Source organism: Pongo abelii, chromosome 14 (genome assembly GCF_028885655.2).
Source record: "Pongo abelii isolate AG06213 chromosome 14, NHGRI_mPonAbe1-v2.0_pri, whole genome shotgun sequence".
Taxonomy (NCBI): Eukaryota; Metazoa; Chordata; class Mammalia; order Primates; family Hominidae; genus Pongo; species Pongo abelii.
In genome coordinates, this window is record NC_071999.2 from 60,799,115 (window position 1) to 60,811,535 (window position 12,421).

The following is a 12,421-nucleotide window of genomic DNA, read 5'->3' on the forward strand; positions in this document are numbered from 1 at the left end:
TTTCCTAAATTGTCATGCACAGTTCTCTAGATGCTCATTGTAATCACATTTTTCCAATACACACTAATAAAATTTAGGATATCTGATGTTGTTAAAGGATTGTAGAATTCTTGATACACAATGATTACTCAGGATGTATTGTTTTTCATTCTTCCTGTCCATCTACAAAAACAAACAGGGAGGAGAAATGGACGGTGGTCTCACTTAAAGAAGCAGTCAGGCCATGATACAGCAAGACAGCCGTGCTGTGTTGTGCGGGTTCAGACCATTTGTATTCTCCAAAGCTGGCAGGCTGGAACAGATCAGTCTACTGAACCAAAGACATGGTGGCTGGCTGCCCCTTCCCCTGGGAAATTGGACGCATCTCAGGCAGATTTCAGCCTGTTGCCATTGGCTGGCTGGAATTCCAAGCCAGTGGGTCTTAACTTGTGAGGTGCTGTTGAGGGGGGGGGCCCACAGTACAAGGATGTTTGGCTTCCTGGATTCAGCCACTTGTTACAGATATATATGGATGCATTTCCCACCTCACATGGGATCCCGGGGCTTGAGTATGTGAAATTCCAGGGTCTCTGTGTGTGCCTCGGTGGCTGCTCTGCCAAGATTCCACACAGCTCTGTGTATTGGACCCCAGGCCCTGGTGGGGTGGGCTCACGAGGGGAATCTCTTGATCCATGAGTTGCAAAGATCTGTGGGAGATGCATGGTTTCTCGGGTGGGGTTGCATAATCATTCACCACATCCCTTGGCTGGGGGTGGAGGTTCTTTGGCCTCATGCTGCTCCCAGGCAGGCCATCGCTTCCCCCACTGTTCTGCATTCTCCATGGGTCAAATTGTTTGCCTAATCAGTCTCAATGTGAGAACATGAATGTTTCAATTAAAGGTGCTGAATTCTCTCCCTGCTTTTCGTTCCTCTGTTCGGCGTGAACCGTAGCTGCTTCTATTCGGCCATTTTGGATCACATCAGGATTATAGATCTTTAGATAAACTGTTTCCATCAATTGCCAATCAGAAAATTATTTGAATCCATCTATGACCCGGAAGACCCTGCTTCAAATTTTCTCATCTTACTGCAATGAACCAATGTACTTCTTGCATGTATTGATTGATGTCTTATGTCTCACTAAAATGCACACACAAAAAAGCTGTAGCCTGAGCGCCTTGGGCACAAGTTTTCAGGATCTACCGAGGCTGTGTAGGTGTTTTCATGGGCATGTCCTTAACCTTCGTAACAAAATAAGCTATTAAATTGATTGAGATTTGTCTCAGATAGTCTTTGGTTTACAGTTTCTACCACTGAAGCCAGGAATATCAAGAATAGAGCATGTCATTCAGGGACTATTGTGTCTGGTTCTACAGATAGAGATAAAAATCATAAATCATATACAATGCTGATGTGCAACGCCATTGGAAAGGTTATTGGAGTTCATAATTCACACTTCTAATGAATTTCAAATCATAATATTGACCAAAGGCCACTTTATATACTGAAATAGATACATAATGCCATTTCTGACAGAAATATTACATTTAACTTAATAAAAACAAAATTATAAGGAACTTTGTCACAGATAGTCTATGTTCTCACAAAATATTTCTCAATTTTTATTTTTCTCAGTCATTTCTTTATCCAAAACATACATTGGAATTATGCATTAACATTTCATAGAAATTAATTTTATCCTTTTTAATGAACATAATATAACTTTGGAATCATTACTTGTGTTTTTCAGAACTGTGTGTAAACATGTATGTAAACAATCTGGAAACATATTAGAAATTCTATTTACTGATATTAAATATTGGTGTGTTACCAAGGTAAGAATATACCTTCCATTATCTAATATTTGAAGATCTTAAGGATTTAAGCTTAAGATATAACCTTATACTCTATAGCTATTAAATAAAATTTTATGGGTAGCTAATGCCAATGTGTATTAAGTAGATTTGTATAATTAAATTTTTTAAATTTCTGGAAGCACATGAAAAATTTTTAAACCTGATTACATAAATAATTTTAATTCACAGGCAATTTTAAACACGCTTAATAAGCTAACATGTCATAGAATTTTCTAAACTTGATTTATCTGCTGTACTTTTTCTATTTTAAGAGTAAGCAAATTGTATTTTCTTTTAATCAAGATAACTTACATTTGCTACTTCTGTGATATGTCTCACTTTTATTTTAGGAAATTTATATAATTATGCAAATATAATCTTTCACATGTGTTAATAATCATATTCCTGGGAATGGTTTCTTTCTACAAACATTGGAAGCTCAATGAATTTATTTTAAACAGCTGGCAATGCTCCTTATACCTCAGGTTTTGTATTTTTTCAGTTATAGGACAGAAAAATGCTTTAATGTTCTGTTTGAGATGGCTCTTGCAAAGCATGTTTTTCTAAAGACAAAAAGTTAATTTTATTATTCCCTTGTATTCTAGAATCATTAGAAATAGATGTAAATCATTATTCTAAGACAGTGAGTCCTACACTACTCTCATCTATACCACCTAGAAAACTTTTAGAAATATAAATCCTCAGGCTCCACCTCAAATCTACTGAATTAGAAACTCTGAAATGAAAACCCGGTAATGTGTGTTTTCACCAGCCCTTCATGTGATTATAAAGCATGTCAAAATTTGATAAACATGGTTTTAACAAGATGGCATTCTTGATGAATTAGGTAAAATTAAATGTGAGTATGTATATCTTGCAGAAGAGGGTATTCTATATAACTAATAAACATCCAGTAAAATTTAAGTATGTTATAGTGAAAAAATATTGGGACTCACTCCCTATTTCAGAGAAAAAGAAACCCCATAATTATAATTAGACAGGAGTTCCTGGAAATAGCTACAACCAAGATTGTATGTAGGTAGATCATTTTGTTACTGATAAGCATCTCATAGGTCTTTTATTTCAGTAAATGAAAAGAGGTATGTAGTACATGGTATATCATAAAAAAAAAAATGCCAAAGCTGAAAAGTATTAAACAGATATTTAATGGATTAGATACTACTTAGATACTTAGATACACTAGATACTTAGATACTTAGATACACTATTTGTTCTATATGCATACATGAATGCACAACTACCAATTTAAAATAAATGGAACATGTTTAATTATCTTCATATATGTTTGCTAATGTTAGTGTATGACAATAATGTTTTTCAGTGTGATTTTTAGCGTAAGAAAGGAGATCACTAATAAACAAAAGTATAAATAGTAGAGCATCCCAATTTTCTGTGATTCCTGTCCAGAATGTATGTATTATTCTGGCATTATTGAAAATACCTTCTTTTAACTTCTGTGTCATCTCACACTTCTGATAATATTTTTAGCTCTCTAACTTCTACAATTGGTCCTTTGCTAAACTGTTTTTCTTTCCCCATTTCATTGGGGTTTTTCCATGCTTAAGTCTTTCTTTTTGTATTCTTTTTAATTTTTATACACATGTTGTGACTTAATCCAACTATAAAACAACTTTTTTTGGAAACCTCATTTTTATATTCCCATTTCAGGAGCACCTTCTAAAGTATAAAAATGTATCTCCAATAATACAATAGTTACCACTTATTTATATCTACTATGTTGTGAGCAATATCTGTATTAAGTATCTGCCTTATCTCATATGAGCCTTAAATGTTACAAACCTTACACAATAGTGGTATATTAGGCCTACAACTTATTGTGCTTTCCTATCAAGGAACCTTGGATTAATAATTGCATCTCTATACGTTTAGTACCAGGTTTCTGGTATGCTCATTGATATTATTCTTCAGTCATCACAATTCAGATGTGAAATATCAATAAACACACAGAAATGTCTAAGAGTGCTCTGTTTTTCTTTAGAGAGACATTTTTTATCTGGCACAGTTGTAGATATTCAGTCTTTTGCTATTCTATTTACCAAATAATTCCTTATAAGTCCTCTGTTAAAGAAGAAAACATATTTGCTTAAGGTTAGTTATAGTAAAACTTCATGGAGAAACAAAAGATTGTAAAAAAGAAGGCATATGTTTCCCATTTCCTTTGATATTTATAACCTAGAAAATATATAATATTTGATTTAATCACAAAGAGTGCTAAAATATGGCCCATTTGTAATAACAAAGATTTAAAACTCAAGACAAGATAGCATCAAAACACTTTACATTTGAGACTGAAATAAATATGGTCTACTTCCCTCAACTCTGGGGATGTCATGTTGCCAAAATGTTCATATGATTCTTTTCATGTGTAAGTATAAGATTAATATTAATTGGTCAATATTGAAATCCTGTGTTATATTCAGGATGCTTGGAGCCATGTTTCTGACTGATTTATGGCCAAAGTTGAATCATTAACTAGTGACTAATATATTCTAGGGTCTAAAACAGACAGGAGGACAATCTATACCAACTTTCTACGTTGTTCATGGGAAGTGTACGGACTAACAAGTTGGATCTCTTTTCAGTTATTTTCTCTTGATTTCTGTTATTGATCCTAATCTTATAGCCTGGTGAAGGCTTATGTGTCCAGAGATGTACAAACTACTCTTCCTCATATGACCTGTGTCTTCCCTTCGTCCCAGATATTTCCTATGTACATGGGTGGTTTGTGTTCCAAATATGAAGCATGTCCTCTGTTCCTGAGAAAGAACCTTGGCAGCCTTACCTGGAATTCTTGGACCTTTCTTATATTTGCTTATGCTCATTTATTCTGCTGTTATGTATCTTTTAATTTAGTAAGTATATAATGTGAAGTCTCATGAGTTATTTCAATGATCCCACCTTGTATAATGTCTGCAGCCCACCAATCTCTATTTTAATTAAGTTCCTCTAAGATTCTGAAATAAAGTCAGACAGAGAGGTGTATGTTGAGTACATTGCATCTGTTGCTTATTATCAGGAGTAGAAATCGAAGCACTTCTGCACACCATATCTTCCTATCAGTGTTGCCAAAAAGAACCATAATACTGTTAAGGACTGGATGGGAAAAAGCTTTAGTCTTAGAGAGCATAGACAACTTAAGATCAGCTTCAGATGTGGGCATGAGCCTCCCATGATCCGCGGGTCCCTCCTGGCAGCCTACAAAAGGCAATTGTCCAGCACACACTTCTCTTGTGCCGCAGTAGAAGGACCTGTCTCCTCCTGACAAGAGACAAATATAGCAATGGGGTTAGTCACATGCCATATGACACAAGCTTAAGGAGAAAAAAGCCATACACATTGAGTCTAACACAGAAAAAGTTACTTCCACACAAGGTCATAAGTTCAGCATAGGCTGTGAGAGCTCTATCACTTAGTAAAAACATGTTACAGTCGCCTGTCCTCATGTGGCTAGAGAGGGCTGAAAGACGACGCAAGTGAGAATGCATTTAACAACAGTGTGGAGATGGAGATCAGAACCAAATAGTTTGGTAATTTTCATGACAATACTTACACTATTATCAGTGTAACTACTTTCCAACATGCTATCCTATGTATCCAAGCTTAGCTTTCTGAATCAGACTTTTAAAATCATTTCAATTCCTCATGCAAAGAAAATGAAACAAAAAGTACGCTCTTTGTTAGCTAACTTGTATATTAAAAGATTGTAAAAAAATTTAAAAACAATATTCACCCTAAGTGTAAACTCAAAGTTACAGTGTTTATACATTTTAGATTATATCCCGTTGTTCAAAGTAAATATTGTCACCCTCATCATTGGATGGAAAGTAAGAATTCTTTAGTCTAGATGTTCCATACATACATGCATACAGAAACACACAGAAAGCTTCTAAAAATTGAACACTCATGAACTCACATGCTATACCAGATTATTATTATTATAAGGACAGTTTTATTCAAGGGAGATATAAATACCTTTGATTTGATTTGTATGTATTATTAGCTTTGAGATTGTTTTCTTCAAAAAACTCTTCAGGAAACATATTGCTATGTATTTTGAGTATCCAGGAATTGGCTTTAAAACATAATTTCTTTAAAAAATTATATTATATTAGTATAGGTTAGGCAAATACCCAGCATTATTATTGTTATTATTTCTGGTACACAAATAAAAAGGACTAAGCATGGCTTTTTAAAATTTTGATATGGACTTTCCAAATTATGCAGGAACAAATGCCAAAGTCTACCCAAAGATGTTATTTACTCAACATCACTCATAACTCTTTTCACCTTTCTTTTTTGTTTCACAGAACTAGATATTGTAAATATTTATTTTTAGTTATTCTCAAAGAGCTATTTTCATTTGCTTCAACTTCTTTGATGATATTTGGATTCAGGTGCTGGTTACACGTTTTCCAAAGTTACTACCCTAGGAAGAGAACATTATTTTTTATACCTATATAATTTTCTCCCTTCTACATTACAAATGAACAGAAAAAAATCTAGTCTCTCTTAGCTTATCTAAAATAAGTAAAAATATATTTTCCATTTATTCTCTCAACTTTATCTTCTAAGTATTTACTGACAGCTTTTCATGAAAAATACAATCTATGAGAAAGTTGATATAGTAATTGTTAGTACTATACTTCTATTGATATATTTAAAATAAAATGCATTGCAATACCTAAAAAGAGACAGATGTCTTTTCATGACAATATTTTTATTGAATATACTTAAAATAATTTTATTCAGTAGTACCAATGGAAATAAATTAGGAATGTAGGCTACTAACATTAAAAGTATTGCATGAATCTATATGAAGCGTTCTAAACTTATTGTAATTTTTTATATTTGCATTTTATATATTTCTGCTGTTGTGAGTTGTAAGTTTTAATAGAGTTTGGTAAGAACACTTGATTTTAGTAAATGCATGTTTAATCTGCCACGTATGCTGACTAGTTCCTTAACCAAAATTATAGCGGCTGCTCTATAACATCTAGACATGACTTTTCTGCAGCATTAGGTTTACATCTCTCAAATACTTGCTTTTATTTTTGTTTTAATAAAGCAATAGTTGAATTTTTTTTCTCAGTCAATAATAAGAATAGTGCTTATGAGACATTCCAAATAGGTAATATTACTGACGATAAAAAAAATCTGTTGTGTTGGCATCCCCTATAAAACAATAAATGAATGAATTATTTTGAATTATTTAGCCATGTGCGAAGAAAATGAGACTACATAGAATCAAGAAGTTTGGAGGAAGTCTAATAGTTTTTCCTTCCTTCCTTTTTTCCTTCTTTCCTTCCTTCCTTCCTTCCTTCCTCTCTCTCTCTCTCTCGATTCTTTCTTTTAGCAGAGACGGGGTTTCCCCGTGTTAGCCAGGATGGTCTTGATCTCCTGACCTCGTGATCCACCAGCCTCAGCCTCCCGAAGTACTGGGATTACAGGCATGAGCCACCGCGCCCAGACAGAAGTCTAATAATTTTTCTAAAAAAATATTCTGGAAAAAATATTAAACCGTATAGGTTTAATATTATTATTGATGAAGTTAAATGATTAGTATAGATTAATATAATCATTTAAATATTTCTAGGAACTTCATTAAGTAAAATATGATAAGGAAAGAGGTAATAGCATAAATAATACAACCAAACAAGAAATTGACATTAGGTAAAGGGAAGTACAAATTTGATGCTATAGAAATGTCTTTTGAGAAAATCAATCAAAATACAACCAATAAACCACAACAAAAAGGAAGTTAAAATATCTTACTTATAAATTACATACAAAGAAATATGAAACTAAACAGCTTACATGAAAAATAATTAAAAGATACATCACAAGACAACTTTTTATAAACTGTTGGAAATTCTTAACATGCAAAGAAAAGTGTGTAATATTTACTAATTAATACATATAAAGCTCAGGTAAAAAGAAGAAATATTCTAAATAATTCAGAGAATTTCAGAACAAAATTAATTCCAACATAAAATAGAGAAACAGAACAACAACAAAGAAATAATCCAACTTCAAAACACAAAATTTCAGAATATAACAAAGACTGTTTAAAATAATGAGGAGAAAAGATAGAACTGTGAATTTTATACTAGCAATGATATCATTTGCACATAATTTCAATAGAAATATATTTTGAAGTATCCAAAAACTTAGTAGATACCTCTTTAAAATGTGTCAAGATGAAAATCACAGTACAGCAATATTTTATAGTAAGAGAGTACAGCCATTGAATTAATTGAATGACATAATTTTCATGATGTTGGAACTGATGATAGCAAAAAAAGTAATGGTAAAGCATCACATAAATTTATTCATAGACTAAAACAGTGTTATGAAAAAAGGTAATAAATTTTGTAAGAGTACAAGAATAATCTGTGAAGACAAAAATTTGTAATTTTAGTAGAAAAAAGCAGGTGTAGAAAGGTGTAGGTTGTGAGGATTAGCTTGTATATTAATTTTTATCTTTCCATTACTTGGAATAAATAAATACCATTTTATTTCTGAATTATGTGTATTGATTTATCTAGGATAAGAGCAAAATTATTTGGAGTTTAAAACATGAAGAATAAAAACAAAATAAAACTGGAAAAAGAAAAAAATGACTTTCTACATTATTATCATAAAAAAACGAAATTTTAAGCAAAGGACCATAAAACAACACCACCAACCACAGCATTGACAATAATAATTCATAAAATTAAAAACCACTTGGGCAGAATAAATACCAATTTTATTACTTACTATATGTGTGTGTGTGTGTGTGTGTGTGTGTTCTCATCCTGGATAATAATAAAACAAAAAAATGATCTATTTGATACCTGCAAGAACAATAACAGAAATTTAAAAAATAAAGATTGATAAATGTACCACCACTAGACACATTTTAAAAAACTAGTTGTAATTAATATCTGAGATATTTAATTAAAATATAGAAACATCTTCTACAGAGACAAAATAGGACATTATTTGTTTATAGTATTGAATCATGAAAGCTATTTTATTGATAAATAATATTTGTACATGTATGTGTGGTACATGTGATAGTTTGTTATATGCACAGAATGTGTAAGGATTAAGTCAGAGTATTTAGGGTATGTATCACCTCAAGTATTTATTTCTATGTGTTGTGAATACAACAAGTTTTGTCTACTAGCTATCATGAAATATACAATACATTGTTGTTAATTATAGTTACCTTACTCTACTATCAAACATTAGGACTTAGAATCATGATACTTTGTCTTGAAATTTTTATAAGGAATACACACACACACACAAACACACGCATACAGAGTAAAAAACTTTATGTGTATAGTGCATATTCCATTTTTTCCTTGAAATAGAAAAGAGATACAAATAAATATGGTTGCATGTAATCTCAATATATAGTAGATTTTAGATTTGTTATATACGGAAATAGATTGATATCACCTTGCAAAGAATAAATTATACAGTTATGTTTAAGTGAAACATTTTACAAAACCAAACTATGTGTTGATGCCTGAAAATAGCATTAACAAATTCCAAAAAAAATCTTAATAAAATTAAATTAGAAATTAATGTATAAAAAAGAAGCAAAAATATTCATATAAATATTTAGATATTACAATAATAATTTCAACAAACCTTAAGTTAAGGATTAAATTAAAATTATAATTCTGATGTGTTTTACAATTAAAGATAATAAAAAAGATACTTATGATAAAATATGGTCTGCGGTCAAGCTGTAACAATGGACAATTTCAATATTGTCTTACTACAAAGAAAATTGTTGTTTCAAATAATAAGTAAAAAATAAAGACATAAAATATTTACATAGAATGATTGAAAATAAAATATTATAACAGGTTATAATTTTATTACTAAAATTATTTTCATTTTTTAAAATTTGTTGTGTAGTTTCAAAGTGGCTTTTATAATGTGCCTGTCTTTAAAAATCATTACTTTTGATATTTCCATAGTTTCATATTTAAGGTGTTAACAAAATATGATATTGAAACCATTTTGAAACTATATAATAAATTTTAAAATGTAAGAGTAATTTCAGTAATAAAATTTATTTCTAAAAAATAGAATTATAGTTTTTTCAAGTGATAAACCATAGTCTTAGAAAGAAGAATCTCAAGCATGAAATAAAGTTGAAAAATATTACAAAGTAAGTCCCCATTTAGATTATGCATGACTTCTTCTTTGAATCTGTTTAATATGATCCATAATAATTTTAGAAATTATTTAAAAATCAAATATTTTTATTTTTGTAGTAATAGATATTTTTCTCCTTGAGCAACTTGCTTTGCTAATCTATGAAATCACTAGATGTATACCTAAATAGATTTGTGTTAAAGATAATAATAACATTTAAATTAAAAAATTAAAAGAGAAATGATTTTAAAAAGTCTATAGTTATTCAATTTCCCCAGAGATAAGCAGATAATTATAATTGTAAATGTATATAATAAGATGTTATAAATTAAATTTTGGGGGGATTAAACTTCGGAGTATAAGTCAATTATACATTACTGTATGTTCTTATCTCATGCAAACCATTTATAATAAGAATATAGCTTTTTATTGTGAAATAATAAAGCTATAAATGAAGCTTATAAATAAGAATGTTGCTCTTCAGTTTATTCCTTTATAATTTTATTGGTCAAAAGTATTTTCTTAAAACTTTGTATAAACCACAAATAACATGGCTTTGTAATTTATTTAATTCACATTTTACAGTTAAATTTTTATACAATTAGTAGCAACAAATTCAGAGAAATAAAACATGCTTTGAATATTAAGTACAGCATTCATTTCCAATTTAGTGTATACATATATATGTACATAAACACATGTGTAATAACATGTGTACACTATTGAATATATACACAAACACACACATATACATGAACAAGGATATGCACATGTACACACCCATATAAGCAAATCTAAAATAGACAAATTATAGCTCATATTTTTAATTAATGTGACTTCCTTTTGTGGATTGAATTAATAATTTTATACCAATATTAATATATAATACTTCTAATTAACATTTTCATGTGAAGTATTTTGCCAAAAAATGCTGTATTTAGAAAACAGATTATAATTATTTACAGCAAACAATAGTTCAAACCCACTTTTTATTACCAAAATATAATAATTATCATGGAAATGAGTTAAGAATCAAAGCAAAATACAAATTGGCCCTAAATTACCTACTACATCTCAGTCTTTTTAAAGTAGTGATAGTAGGGGAAGGGCAATTAATATAATGGACATATCAAAAAAAGTACTAAAAAAAAGCTAAAGCATAGTAAAAACACCACAAAAATATATTGATGAAACGGACCTGCAGTTATTGGAAGAATGTTGAATAATACCCAACCTGCAACAAAAAGAAGATTTTATTGATTTTACTCCTTCCTATCATGATTCTCTGACTTTATAAAACTGAGTTTGTGGCCTTCAGTGAATGAAGTAAAGAAATCCGATGAGAGAAAGATATGCCAGTTATTTTATTTCTGTTTTTTTGTTCTTTCTATCTTATTTTGGCCTGGAGCTTTATTTTCTCTGCTTACGAAGAGCTATTGATTTAGGAAGACTAAAGGGGTCACCTGGGATGCAGGGAGAATCAGCAAGGACCTAACTGCTTAAAGTTTTAGACTAGAATTTCAAGTGAAAAGAGAGCCAGCTGGCATCACCAAGTAGGACTTGATCCAGGATTTCATGTGGACCTTTGCTTAAACTATCTCTGAGTTGAAATTTATAAACTCTAAGTATGGCAATCATGATACAAGACGGTAAGGAATTACCAACTTTTCCTGGGTATGTATAGTTCTACATAAACGAATCATTTGGAAAAAAAATATTTTATCTTCAAGAACAAAAACTCTGATATGGTTTGGCTGTGACCCCACCCAAATCTCATCTTGAATTGTAATCATCTATAATCCCCATTGTGTTGTGGGAGGGACCCAGTGGGAAGTGATTGGATCATGGGGGCAATTTCCTTCATGCTGTTCTTGAGATAGTGAGTTCTCACAAGATCTTATGGTTTTATAAATGTGTGGCATTTCTCTTTCCTGCACTCATTCTCTCTCCTGCCACCCTGTAAAGAAGGTGCCTGCTTCTCCTTTGCCTTCCACCATAACTGTAACTTACGTGGGGCCTTCCAGCAATATGTAACTGTAAGTCCATTAAACCTCTTTCCTTCACAAATTACCTAGCCTCAGATATTTCTTCATAGCAGTGTGAGAATGGATTAATACAATAAATTGGTACTGGGAGTGTGGCATTGCTATAAGATACCTGAGAATGTGGAAGCGACTTTGGAACTAGGTTATGCGCAAAGGTTGCAACAGTTTGGAGGACTCAGAAAAACACAGAATGATATGAGGAGTTTGGAACTTTCCAGAGACTTGTTAAATGGCTTCAATTAAAATTCTTATAGTGATATGGCCAATGAAGTCCAGGTGGAGGTAGTCTCAGATAGAGATGCGGAACTTCTTGAGAGCTGGAGTAAAGGACACTCCTGC